The sequence below is a fragment of the Podarcis gaigeae genome, assembly GCF_964106915.1.
Source record: "Podarcis gaigeae genome assembly, chromosome: 8".
Taxonomy (NCBI): domain Eukaryota; kingdom Metazoa; phylum Chordata; class Lepidosauria; order Squamata; family Lacertidae; genus Podarcis; species Podarcis gaigeae.
Genome location: NC_139684.1, coordinates 34420662 through 34434004, shown reverse-complemented (window position 1 = coordinate 34434004; position 13343 = coordinate 34420662). Strand labels below are relative to the sequence as shown.

The 13343-nt window shown below is 44.8% G+C and overlaps 1 long non-coding RNA gene across 3 annotated transcripts; it reads left to right on the top strand.

Moving 5' to 3' along the window:
• Positions 1–3094: 3094 nt before the first annotated feature.
• Positions 3095–12865, top strand: LOC310849831. Of its 3 annotated transcripts, XR_014567108.1 has the most exons (4): positions 3095–3532; positions 5420–5609; positions 9192–9769; positions 11475–12865. It is a non-coding gene; the product is annotated as an uncharacterized lncRNA (long non-coding RNA). The 3 variants fall into 3 exon arrangements; XR_014567110.1 differs by lacking the exon at positions 11475–12865 and having other exon boundaries at positions 9192–10680; XR_014567109.1 differs by lacking the exons at positions 5420–5609; positions 11475–12865 and having other exon boundaries at positions 9192–10680.
• The last annotated feature ends 478 nt before the right edge of the window (positions 12866–13343 follow it).

Here is a 13343-nt window from a genome sequence, read left to right as displayed (position 1 = left end):
TGCTGTCCTCTTGTGAGAAAAAAATGGGATGTCCTGTTTTTTCCTGGGGCAGTTGACAAATATGCACAATCCATACCTATCACGTTGTTTCTTGACCAACACTGCTGTTTGATGCATTTCCCCACCCCCACCCCTCAAACCAACTTCAATTCGATTTGAAAACATAATCTGCATTCACTTCATACTTAAGAATATTGTGTACATCTGAGTTGACTGAGCATGCGCAGATGACTGCTCCATGAATAGTAGTTCCCAGGTGTGTGTAGAACCCCAAAATGTCTCTCAGCTTAACCTACCTCACAGAGCTGCTGTGAGGATAAAGTGGAGATGGGGGAAAGTGTGTATGCCACTTTGTTCTCCTTGGAGGAAAGGTGGTATATAAATACAACAACAACAACAACAACAACAACAACAACAACAATAATAATAATAATAATAATAATAATAATAATAATAATAATTTTTTATTTATACCCCGCCCTCCCCAGCCAAGGCCGGGCTCAGAGCGGCTTACAAGCAATAATAAAAACAAGATGAATGATTACAAACTTAAAAACAAAAATAAAACACAACAATTAAAATAATGGAACATTAAAATATTAAAATGTAGCCTCATCGCAGGAAGAGAAGGAAAAGAAGGGGAAAAAAGAGAGGAGGGGGGGAAGGAGGGAATCAAACTGGCTCCAAGCCAAAGGCCAGGCGAAACAACTCTGTCTTACAGGCCCTGCGGAAAGAAATCAGATCCTGCAGGGCCCTGGTCTCATGAGGCAGAGCGTTCCACCAGGCCGGAGCCAGAGTTGAAAAGGCCCTGGCTCTGGTCGAAGCCAATCTAACTTCCTTAGGGCCCGGGACCACTAGGGTGTTGTTATTTATGGACCTTGAGGCTCTCCGTGGGGTAAACCAGGAGAAGCGGTCCCGGAGGTACGAGGGTCCTAGGCCGTGAAGGGCTTTAAAGGTCAAAAGCAGCACCTTAAATCTGACCCTGTACTCCACCGGGAGCCAGTGCAGCTTGAAAAGCACTGGGTGAATATGCTCCCATGGCAGAGACCCCGTGAGGAGCCTTGCTGCAGCATTCTGTACCCGCTGGAGTTTCTGGGACAGCTTCAAGGGCAGCCCCGCGTAGAGCGAATTACAGTAGTCAAGCCTGGAGATGACCGTCGCATGGATCACTGTGGCCAAGTCAGGGCGGGAAAGGTAAGGGACCAACTGCTTGATGCTGCGAAGGTGGAAAAATGTCGCCTTGGCTGTTGCTGTAACCTGCGCCTCCATGGAAAGGGAGGCGTCAAGGATTACACCCAAACTCTTAACGGAAGGCAATGGCACTAATTGGGCCCCCGCAAGAGAAGGGAGTTGGTCCCTCATCCCCATGCCATCCCGACCTAGCCATAGGACCTCTGTCTTCGAAGGATTTAGTTTCAATCGGCTCCCACGAAACCATCCAGCCACAGCTTCCAAGCATCTGGTCAATGTGTTTGGGGCCGAGTCGGTGTGGCCATCCATCAGCAGATAGAGCTGAGTGTCATCAGCATATTGGTGACAGCCCAGCCCAAAGCTCCGGATAATCTGGGCAAGGGGGCGCATAAAGATGTTAAAAAGCATCGGGGAGAGAATTGCGCCCTGCGGCACTCCACACACCAAGGAGTGGCGCGACGACATTTCCCTCCCTAGTGCCACCCTCTGTCCCCGACCAGAGATAAAAGAGCACAACCAGTTACGGGCTATGCCCTGTATCCCCACGTCTGCGAGGCGGTGGTCCAGAAGATCATGATCGACCATGTCAAAGGCTGCTGAGAAATCTAAAAGGATCAGCAGTCCTGACCCGCCTCGATCCAGTTGTCTACGGAGATCGTCTGTTAAGGCAACCAGAGCCGTCTCCGTCCCAAAACCAGGACGGAAACCGGACTGAAATGGATCTAATGCCGATGTTTCCCCCAGAAACCTACCAAGCTGCTCAGCAACCGCTCTCTCAATTACCTTACCCAGGTATGGAAGATTTGAAACTGGGCGGTAATTGGATAGGTCTAAGGGATCTAATGAAGTTTTTTTTAAGAGTGGACACACCACTGCCTCCTTCAGTTCCCCTGGGAATGTCCCCGTGTCAAGGGACAAATTGATAATTTCAACCAGAGGGGTCCGCGCAACATCTGGACACTCCCTAATCAGCCAAGACGGGCACGGATCAAGGAGGCAGGTGGTGGGCCTACTAACTTGGAGGAATCTATCCACATCAGTAGGGAGTATCCGATCGAAATGGTCCAACACTGGACCTGAAGTCATTCGAGGGGCCTCCAGTTCAGTCACTGTATCTAAATTGGCAGGGAGGTCACGGCGGAGCAATAGGACTTTATCCGCAAAAAAACTCGCAAATGCCTCACAGCTGTGGGTCGAATTTGTGCTTAAATTTGATTGTCCTCCTAAGGACGTTATTGACCTAATTATTCTAAAAAGTTGTGCCGGGCGAGAGCTAGCGGATGCAATGGAAGCTGCAAAGTAAGATTTCTTAGCAGCTTTCATAGCCATCTCATAGGCTTTCATAAGCGTCCTATAAGATGTTCTTGAGGCTCCGTCACGAGTCCGTCGCCATACTCGCTCTAGCCGTCTGAGATCCCGCTTCATTTTCCGGAGCTCCTCAGTAAACCAAGGGGCCCGGTTTCGACGGGGTCGCAGAGGGCGCTTAGGTGCGATCTCATCAATGGCTGCCAAGAGCCGGTTATTCCAGTCCTCAACAAGGTCATCTAATGAGTCGCCAGGAGGAGCAGGGTTCCGCAAGGCTTGTCGGAATCTATCAGGATCCATCAGTTTTCGCGGACGAGCCCAAATAGGTTCGCCACCCGAGCCAGGGAGGAGCGGGAAGTCAATCTTGGCTTTCAGAGCGTAGTGATCAGACCATGGCACTTCCACAGCAGGGAGCATGATCACATCTATGCCAGCCCCAAAGATCAGATCCAGCGTGTGGCCTGCTTGATGGGTAGGGCCCAAAACAACCTGGGAGAGCCCTAGTGTTGCCATTAATCAATAATCAATCAATCAATCTGAATGTTTGGCGATTCAGGAAGGTCAAAAGGAAGTATTTCCTCATGTAGTGCAAGGCCAAATACGGAATTTATTATCATATGATGTAGTAATGGCTGCCAATGTGGCCAACTTTAAAAGGGGAACAGGACAAAGGTACAGAGAATAAGACTCTCAGTGGTTACTAGACATGACAACTATATTGCCTCCTGAATGAGAGACAATATGTCTCCTGACTACCAGCTCATGGGGATCACAAGTGAACACTTGTACTCATGTCCTCCTAGTGAGCTTCTCATAGGCATCTGATGTGGGATGTCAGCATCCAAAATGCGTATGTAAAGGGTTAATTGCAAGAGCTGTAGAACACTATGACGTCACACACTCTGCGGCAGTTATGGCAGTTGGTACAGTTATGGTGGTTTATTGAACAGTCTCAACCATTAGAGCAGCAGGTACGCTGTGTTGTGCTGCTTTCTGCTTCAGAGTTAGTGAGTTAGTCTGTAACAGTTTAATCTAGGTAAGATGTTTAAGTATCGCTTACCTGCACTGCGTATATTTAATCTGCAACTGCAAGCACACTAAGTAAAATATATATGTTATCTAAACTTTTAAAGAGAGTGTCTTGCATAGTTTTTATAGGAGTGGAAAAAAGAACTACGGTAATTAAATGGGGCAAACGACCCAGAGCTGTCTTCTGCATTCCCTAGCAAATGGGAACCAGTGTCTAATTCCCACATCTGAGCGGCCAACATGATAACATAACGCTGGACAAGATAGCTCTTAGGTTTGATCCAGCAGGGCTCTTCTTATGCTCTCTTGGAGTGCCCCAGCTATCCTATTCCCGGCTTATACCTCCTTCCACATACCTTGTAGTATTGCTCACCACCACCCCCACATCCCACTGAGGTCCTGCTATTTAACTTAAAAAACCAACAACATGATTACTAATTATACTACTAAAATAATCTGCAGTTATTCCAGGAATGGAGAATCTCAGGCCCAAGGAGCAGCAGCCCCCCACCCCCCGGCGTCTCTATTTACCCTTATGACACCTGGGCCACACCCAGGGCTATTTTTCTAGAAAAAGAGGTGCTGGAACTCACTATGAAACCCCCTTGTGTTCTCTTATAATGGCAATGGCGCCCACCTGAGAGGCTCTGGAACTGGGTTAAGGTGAGTTCTGGCTGAAAAAAGCCCTGGCCACACCCCTTTCCTTCAGGCCATACCTCTCACCAGCCCAACTTCCAAGAGTGTTTTGGCATGGCTGGACTGTGACCTTGGAACTCTGATAATGCCTCTCAGTTGCCTGGATGGAGAAGAGAGGGGTGTGTGTGTGTGTGTGTGTGTGTGTGTGTGTGTGTAGAAACAGACCTTCTGTACGAAGCTGAAATTGTCTTCCATTGCTCCACCCGCTACTGGAACATTCCCCAGAAGAGAGCCCAGGCCCTTGTCAGTCCTCACACCCCTGAAAACACGCACACACCGCAATTCAATTCCTAGAGGAGACCTTGGAGAAGGTGCTGGAAATGTCTTGAAGTGTAATTCTTGTTTCTAAAAAGGCTGTTAGGTTTTGAATGTGTGCCCCCCCCCCTCCCCGCACCAGCCAAAGTCCTTCCCTGTCAAAGTAACCGAGGTGAGAAAATCCAGTTATTTGTTCAAGCCGGAAGTATTAAGTAAATGTATTTTCCAACACTGTCAAAGTTGCCCATGAACTGCACACCTGCGAGGGACATCTTTGCAGGCTCTTCCCTCTCTCAAAAGCTCTTCCTCGCCAGCAGCCCTGAACCACAGACTCAGATGTTGTTAAAAAGCTTACAGTATCAGCAGGGCCACGGCAGCCTCCATTAGAAACATGATACTAAGATGCTGATTAATACCAGGAGGGGGCTTTAATCAGCCAAAGCCATATGCTATTTAACTTAAGATGAAAGTGCAAATGATAATCATTATTTCAGAAAGGATGTATTTAAAAGGAGAGCAGAACAGCAAGTGGCATCTTTTTATCATTAGAGTTCTTCATGCAGGCGCTCACTCTTTTTTTTTTAAGCTTTATAAGCTTTTATGAACATCTGGACCATTTTCTTCATTATATGGGCTTCCAATGGCATTATGTTTGATGTTGGGTGTGTGTGTTTTTTTCTTTTAGCAGAGCTATGCTAAATTTCTAAATAAACAATTAATTCCTATTAATTATAGTTTTCAAACTGGCAAAATTATCCTTCATTAACTTAATCACTTCTATTTTATCTGCAAATTGTATTCACTCTTTCATAATCCCCTACATCTAAAGACTCCCCCCCCCCCCACTTCTACATGCCAGGCTTCTTCTGATGCCATGCATGCTGTTTGTAGCAAAGGGGTTTATTTTATTTTTTTTAAGCAGCCATTTCTCATTCTCTTGCAGAACATTAGATGTGAACCACAGCCTCCCACCCGCTCCCCAGTTTCAAAAGGCAGCCTAATGCAATCTCGGTTGTTTTTAACCAAGCAGTGCTCAAAGGAATGCTCCCTCTGCCCCCAGCTCAATGGTGAAATTGGATCTACAAAGAGTCAGGACTTGATTGTCACTGATGAAACTTCAGTGTTATCATGAGGTTTGTCTGGGGTGAGGAGAAATGCCAGCCAGCATGAATAGGCAAGGCAAGTTGAAAGTAATTCATAAGCTCACATTCTATGGGATTCTAAATCATTATAAATGCAGGGGTGAGATTAATAAACTCTCACTTTCAAAATAACCGTTGCTTAGTGAGTTAGGGGCATCCTCAGAGAAGGTCCAGAAATGTGTTGTTAAATTTCTCATGCATATGATTATTATAATAATTTTATTTTGATAATTTATATGCCACTTTATTATAGTTGCCTCCAAGCAGTGCACTGGAGACTCAACTAAAAATAAGTTAAATCTCTAAACTCAGAATTCAATTAAAATGCATGCTGGAGCAAAATAGACTTCAGTAAGTACCAGAGGTCCTGTCTGACCTCAACTGAAAGGGAGTTTTCATAAAATTGGGCCCACAATGCTGAATGAATGTGGATATGAGCCATGCATCCAAGCCGTGGGGGACAACTAACAGTGATTCTGTCTAAGACCTGAGTGATCAGGGAGCAGGTCATGGGGTATCCTGAGGTATCCTGGATCCAAGTTGCTAAGGGCCTTGTAGATCAAGGGTCAGCAAGGTTTATCTTGCCTGGGCCAGCTCGATCCTGCGAAGATCCCTCCACGGACCAGATTGTGGGCGCACATGAGCGCGCGTGCCTGCGAATTCTGCGCAGATGCAATTTCCGGCACCGCAGAAGCGAGTCCCTGCACCGCGCTGCGCCGGTTTAGCACAGCACGCTAGTGGGTGACTCGGTTCAGGAGCGGCTTGTGGGCCAGTCAAAAGACCTCCGTGGGCTGCTTCCGGCCCATGGGCCTTAGGTTGCTGACCCCTGTTGTAGATTAGCACAAGAACCTTGAACCCGACCCAGTAGTGTATAGCAGCCAGTGCGAGCTTTTGAGCATCAGAGTTATGTTCTGGCAATAGTTCCAGCAACAGTTTAGCTGAAGCGTTCTGCATCAGCCAGAGAAGGATGCATTGCAACAGCTGAGTTTTAAGATTATGTGGTTTAGTGCCGGGAACAGAAGGAAAATGGTCATCCACCAGTGTTAACATCTACCACTGGCTGGTTGCTGGGATTCTTGGATCCTGCTCTCCACAAACCAAAGTACTTTTTATACTCCAAAGGAGAAGTGGGGACCCTATGGCTCTTTGGATGCTGTTGGACTACAACTCCTGTTATTCCTGACCATTGGCCATGTTGGCTGGGGCTGATAGGAGATGGAGTCCAGCTATATCTGGAGGGCCACAGGCTCCCCATCTCTGTTCCAAAGCATACAGTTTACTCTCAGAATAGGAGAGATTTGTTGTCACAGTCCCAATCCCCAGAGTTCCCTGAGAAGAGGGACTGCTTGTTAAACCACTCAGTTGATTGTAGCTCTGTGAGGGAGTAAGGTTCTCCTAAAAACTCCCACCACCCTTTACAAATTACAGTTCCCATAATTCTTTGAAGGAAGATGTGGCCGTTTAATGTGGTATAGCAGTGCTTTAAAAGTATGAGTGTGGTTGTGGCCCCTGAGCAGGGGTGCCAACTCCCAGGGGCTGAGCCCTTCCCCCCCAAATATTCTTTGAGAGGGGGCTAGGGCCCCCAATGTTCAAAGGAGGTTGAGGAGGCCGAGGGCAGCTTCAGTGGCCAGCACCTTCTCCTCCTCCTCCTGTCATGGAGACAAAGGAGAAGGGAAGGAGGAGGAGCTGCCAGCCATTGAAGCCATGCTGCTGCTACATTTAGCTCCACCCCTGGTTCCTCCCAACATTCTGACATCATGTGTGCAATGCCATCCCTTTTCCCTCAGAAGTTGGCACCTCTGCCCCTGAGATAGGTCCCACCCTACTATAAGGTAGAGCTAGGTAGCTGCCTCAAACAGCTGATTTTGGGTGTCTTGAATTTATTTATTTTTAAAAACAACAACAACAATAGGGTATACATTCAAAAATAAATATATGGTAACTGTAATAGTCAAGATGCTGTGACATTGTGCAAAAGCCTGTAAAACACCCTTTTGCAAAGCACATTCCTGAAGCATTGGCCAAAAAGTGACAGATTCCTACACGGGCCACTCCCCCTGCTGCCCCACACCATTCTCTGTTGAGAATGTCTGGTGTTTTCACAGCAGAATGGAATCCCCTTGTGAACCCTAGACCCAGTGCTCGTTGCGGTTGGCCCTAAACCACTGCTACATCAGGAGCAGTGGCAAATTAATCCATTAATTATCTTAACCATTCAAATGAGGTCCATTTGCTAATAACCTTTTAGCCGAAAATGGTATCTTCATCTGACGGAGCTTAGACATCAGAGGAGAAACCACAGTAAATGCCTTTACTTGGACAGTTAAACTCTTCCAGAGCAAGCTCTGGAAGTGTAAAAGTTTCCTGCTTTCAAAATCTCCAAAGAAGGCTGGTTTTTCTCCCCCTCCGCCTCCTTTTTTTATTTGGCTTCTCCGTTACATTTTGATGTTGCTTCCTGCGAATATCCTTGTCAGACGATACTAACTCTCCACCTACTCTCCCTGTCAGGAGCATTCACTGAGCTGACATTCCAAAGACTCCCTTTTTGAAAGCTGATCTTATTCAATGGTTATATTTTCCAGCAAATATTTGGAAACCTATTAGACAAGTAAAGAATCTACGGCTGCCCCCTTTCCTCCCCACCCTCTTATTTTTTTTTTAAAGCAACAATGTGAAGGATGATCAAAAAATTAAAGTAACTAATTAGGCTGGCAAATGGATTTCAGAGGAATGAACTGAAGTGAGCTTGACATGCACGGAAGACATTCTCCTACTGTAGACAGAAAAAAAGGGGGTGGAGGGAATCAGCTAAGAAAACTAAGGAAAAAGTATTGGTTTGAAATACCAAGAAGGAGAAGGTTTTGGCTCTGCATAAATCCCAGATCAAAGAGTTTGGGAAGGGATGTTAATTTCAAACAAGGTATTTGCTATTTGGGCTCTCAGAGAAGGGTCCATAAGTCTAGATCCCAAGTGCAAATTGTTGGAATCCCCAATCAAAAGGACCATGTCCCTCTTGGGTTAAAAAAATAAATAAATTTGGTTTTATAGTTTATAGCAGAGTTAAAAAACAACAATAACTTGGAAGCTGGAGTTATCCAGTCCCACTATTATCCATTCTCATTCACACATTATGAGCATTGCATAAAAGGAGTACGTAAAACACACTGAGGTCCCATTGGTAAAGTGGGGGGGTGGGTCTTAGCTTATAGTTTCTTCATATTTACAAGGATGGCTTCAGATTCTAAGCCTACATGGCTGGAGCAAGTTTCATGGCTGCCTCATGGAGGAAGGAGGGAAGGGAGGGAGGGAGGGAGAGAACACAAGAGTTAGGGGCAGAACTTAGGGTTTTTGTGGGAAACCACAAAGTGTACTTTCCCTGACTTATCTGTAAGTCTCAACCCTGTGCTCTGCTGACTGGAGGCATGAAAGGTGGCTTATATGCAACTGTAGCAAGTTGGCAGGTGATGGAGAAAGACTCTTTTCTGCATGAGAACCTGAAGATGGCTTATTTCTCTCTGGCTACCTTCCCCAGAACCCAAATGAAAGCAAGTATCTGTCATCTTATTTTTCCAGGATTTGTATTACTTCAGCGTGTTTCCCTGCACCCCCAATTCTGGGGTCAGAAGAGAGATAATATAAAAGATGGGCTCTTTAAAGACATAAATGGCTTTCTGGACAGAATGGAGGCATCCTCTACAGTTTTATTTTTATCAATTCACAGAACAGGTCTCACATCTAAGTATGAAAAGCAAAGAAGAAATGAAACCGATGTTCCTTTGCATTGGACTGAACGTCTTTCTTCCGTGACTCAGCATCTGAAGTTTCCAAGAAGAGATTCTTGAAAGTACAGCCTTTTCTTTTCTAGTATCATCTCCTTGCCAGGCGAGCAATCCATAAAGCTGTTACACACCTTCATCTTAGCTCTTATCCACCTCACAGTCCTTTGAACTCAGAAGGACTTGATTTAGGTTAAACATCAGGAAGAATTTCCTAACCATCAGAATAATTGGGCAATTGAACAAATTTGCCATGGGAAGATGCATAGTCCCCCATTATTCTGAAGTTATTAAACAGAGGTGAAACCTCCGTCGGCGATGATTTGTGAAGAGAATGGACAAAGCTGCAAAAATAATAGCCCCCCAAAGCCTCAGGTTTGAATCTCTATTAGTCTCATTGTGGATAGCCATTTACAGTTCCACAAAGGGTTGATCTCTCAGGGCTTGCTCCCCTTGGACTGCAATGTGATATTTTGCCATGTCTTTAGTGGCAGAAGTGGGTGGTCAGCATGCATGCCAGGGTTCCCAGGCTGGGAGCATCCCAGTCCCTGAGATTTCAGGCCCCAAACTTGAGACGTAGGGCGGGCCTTGGTGATCTCATGGGAGTGGAATCTGGGGACAGAGATTAATTAGGAGAGGGGAGTGGAGGAGGGCAGACTCCACAGAGTGTCTATGTTTTAATTTGCAGCCAGCTCCTGCTGGGCTGAGGCCTGCAAGCTGCATGCACAGTCTTTGTAATGTCCCCCCCCCCCCTAATTATTAAAGGTACTCTTTTCCACCTGGAGGTACAAGCCCTCCATCTGCCACTTGGAGGGGGCCAAGGAAACCTGGAGACTTCAGGTCAGACCTAGAGGTCTGGCAACTGTAGTGGATGGTCTTGTCACCATGGGAGGAAGAATGAGCAGAGCTATAGGAAACAAAGGGTCCTTCAGGTTGTACTGAATTTTGCACTCAACAATCACAGTGGGACCTTGGATGTGCCTTTTCAGTAATTAATGAAACAATAAGAGGTAACATTACAGACATATCTGGATACTTTGGAGTGCCATTTTAAATCAAGATGGCGGACTGAACCTTCCTTTTCAATTTATCTAGCTATCTAATATACGATTGTTTTTATATTAAAAAAAACCTAAGAAAATAAAACATTATTTTAATCACTGATCTCAAAATTGGACTGATTTTTTAGATTCCCAAGAATTGTGATATGAGGCTACTGGTTTACTGTATTTGCTGGCAAACCAATAACATTTATTCTCTGGGCCGCTCACAAAAAAAGTTTAATTTTTTTCAAAAAGCAAACGAACAGCAAAATTTAAAATGCAATGCCGTACAAGATAAAAATAAAAGTGGCATTAAACATTGTTCTCTAAGACAGCTATACAACAACACAGGGGTGAACTTGGACCATTCACAGCCTCTCAGTCTAACCTACTTCACATGACTGTTGTGAAGATAGTGAGAGCAGAAAATCAAGCTATGCTGCCTTGAACTAATTGGAGGAAAGGATATAATGTATGCCATATCATTAAAAAATGTATTTGGTGTCTGAGACAGAACATCCTGCTGCCATGGTGGGGCAAAGTTAGATTCAATGGGCCTTTGGCCTGATCCAGTAGGGCTCTTCTTGTGTTCTAACTCCACTGTCACAGAGGCAGTATACTTCTGAACACTGGTTGCTGGGAATCTCAAGTGGGGAGAGTTGCTAAGATCCTGTTTGAGGGTTTTTGACAGGCATCTATCTAGTTGGCCACTGCGAGAACAGGATGCTGTACTAAATGGGCCATTGGCCTGATCCAGCAGTATATTATTATGTTCGTACGATGTTTGGTGCCAATGACCTGACTCAATATAAGGCAGTTTCCTATGTTCCTAAAAGAAATCAATTGGAAAATGTGTTTAGAATTGTTTCTTAAAAACAATATGGAATAGGAAACGATGATGAATTGCATAGCACTCCTTTGCTTAGTTTTGTACTTGCTTTCATAAAAAAAGTTTTTTTTTTTAATCTCTTAAACTTGGACTAAGTAGAGTTTTAAGGTTTGCAGAGCTGTTCTCCAGCTGAGTCCTTTCCTTTTAGATATGCACACCTCCTCGTTGGACATTCATTATCAACCCTCGTGTTCGTCTTTTATCTACAAGTCCTCTTCAGTGTTCAGCATAAACTACATGGACACCTTGCAGATTGACATTTCTTCATTCATGCTTTACTTTAAACAGCATGCAAAGACATCAAAGAAATGGAGCTGGCTTTGATGTTACAAAATGAAAAACGCCTCATGATTTGCCAAGACCAGGGGAACTTCTAGTTTGCACTCTCTCTCTTTCTCTCTCTCTCTCCTCCACCTTAAAGGTGGGGGGAGATCCAACTTCCCTACAGACATGTGAAAAATCTTTTCCTATTGTTCGCCCAATTTACCCAAATGTTGCTTCCCAGCTGAAACACAAACCAGGGTGGACAACCTTTTTCTCAGTTAAGGGTCTCATTCCTTCATAAGTAATCTATCAAGGGCCAAGGGATAAAAGTGTCCTGGATTAGCTAATCCAGACTAAAGAAGGGCCTGCTCCAACTTTCACCATGGTCATCTCAGGAGCAGAACGACCACCAGATAGGAGGATAAAATGAGAGTTGCCTAAAGCAAACCATGGAGGGTGGAATTTGAAGGCTCCTGCTTCGGGAGTTGCCTCTTTGGAAACAGGACAGTTTCAGAAATCCCTGCTTGGGAATTTCAAGCAATGTTGTAGGAGTTTCATTAGGTATAGTTTCTAGAAGGGTCACCTTTCATGTTGTAAAACCAGCCAAGAAACTTGTGCTACCTGAAAAACTGAAAAAAAATTATGGTGGCATAAGCTTTCATGGACCAGGGTGCAGTTCATCAGACGCATGGAGAGAGAGACAGAGAGAGAGATCTTTCACCAAACCCAGGCTTGTGATTTCCTTGCCAAAATGGAGAATAAATTTGCTATGTGTTGAACAAGTTCTGTCAGATGTGTTCATCATCATTATTATTATTTCTTGGAAAGTGCTTAAACGCTAATTTTGCTTGGGCTGTCTCTTTTTAATTAAAAACCAGAGGACGTCACAGGATAGGACCAAAAGCAGAGAGAAGAAAGGGCTTGAAATGTAACTCTTGCTATTACTCCCCAGAAGCATGTCTGATGAAAGGCAAATGTCATGAGGGGAAACGCCTTGTGCAAATGAGCTGCTCCTTTGCCGAACAACCATGAGGCAGGGTGAGGCCACTTACCTCAGCTTGGGATGGGGAGACTTTAGATTCAGTTTGCAATTAAAGGAAAATCTACCTAATTTGCACTTTTTGAAACAATATGCAAACTGAAACACACCCATCCTTTGAAATTTATATTTCTCCAAATTTTGCAATGCACTTCTCCAGCACAGTGGTGAGTACAAAAATGCATTTATTAAAGTATGCATATAAATGCATGTACAGTAGTACCTTGGGTTGCAGATGCTTCAGGTTACAGACACCACTAAGTCAGAAATAGTACCTGAGGTTAAGAACTTTGCTACAGAGTGAGAACAGAAATCGCGTGGCGGCAGCACCGGGAGGACCCATTAGCTAAAGTGGTGCTTCAGGTTAAGAACAGACCTCCAGAACGAATTAAATTCTTAACCCGAGGTACCACTGTATTAGTGAAAATAACATACAAATACACACTGTGTTAAAGGAAATTGCTTTGCAAAAATGTACATATTAGGCAGAATTGCAGGCAAAAAAGTACATATTATAATTTTTCACTAAAATGTGGGTGGATTTTCATTTGGACTTTAAAAAAAAGCATGATGTGGAAAATGTGGGAGGTTGCAGTCAGATACAACTAGCAAGCATAGGGCTAGTTGGTGCATGAAGGGAAAAGGACCACAGAGATGTATTGTAGATACTCAGCTAGGTCACACACCCTCTGCTCTGGAGAGGAAATGGAGCAT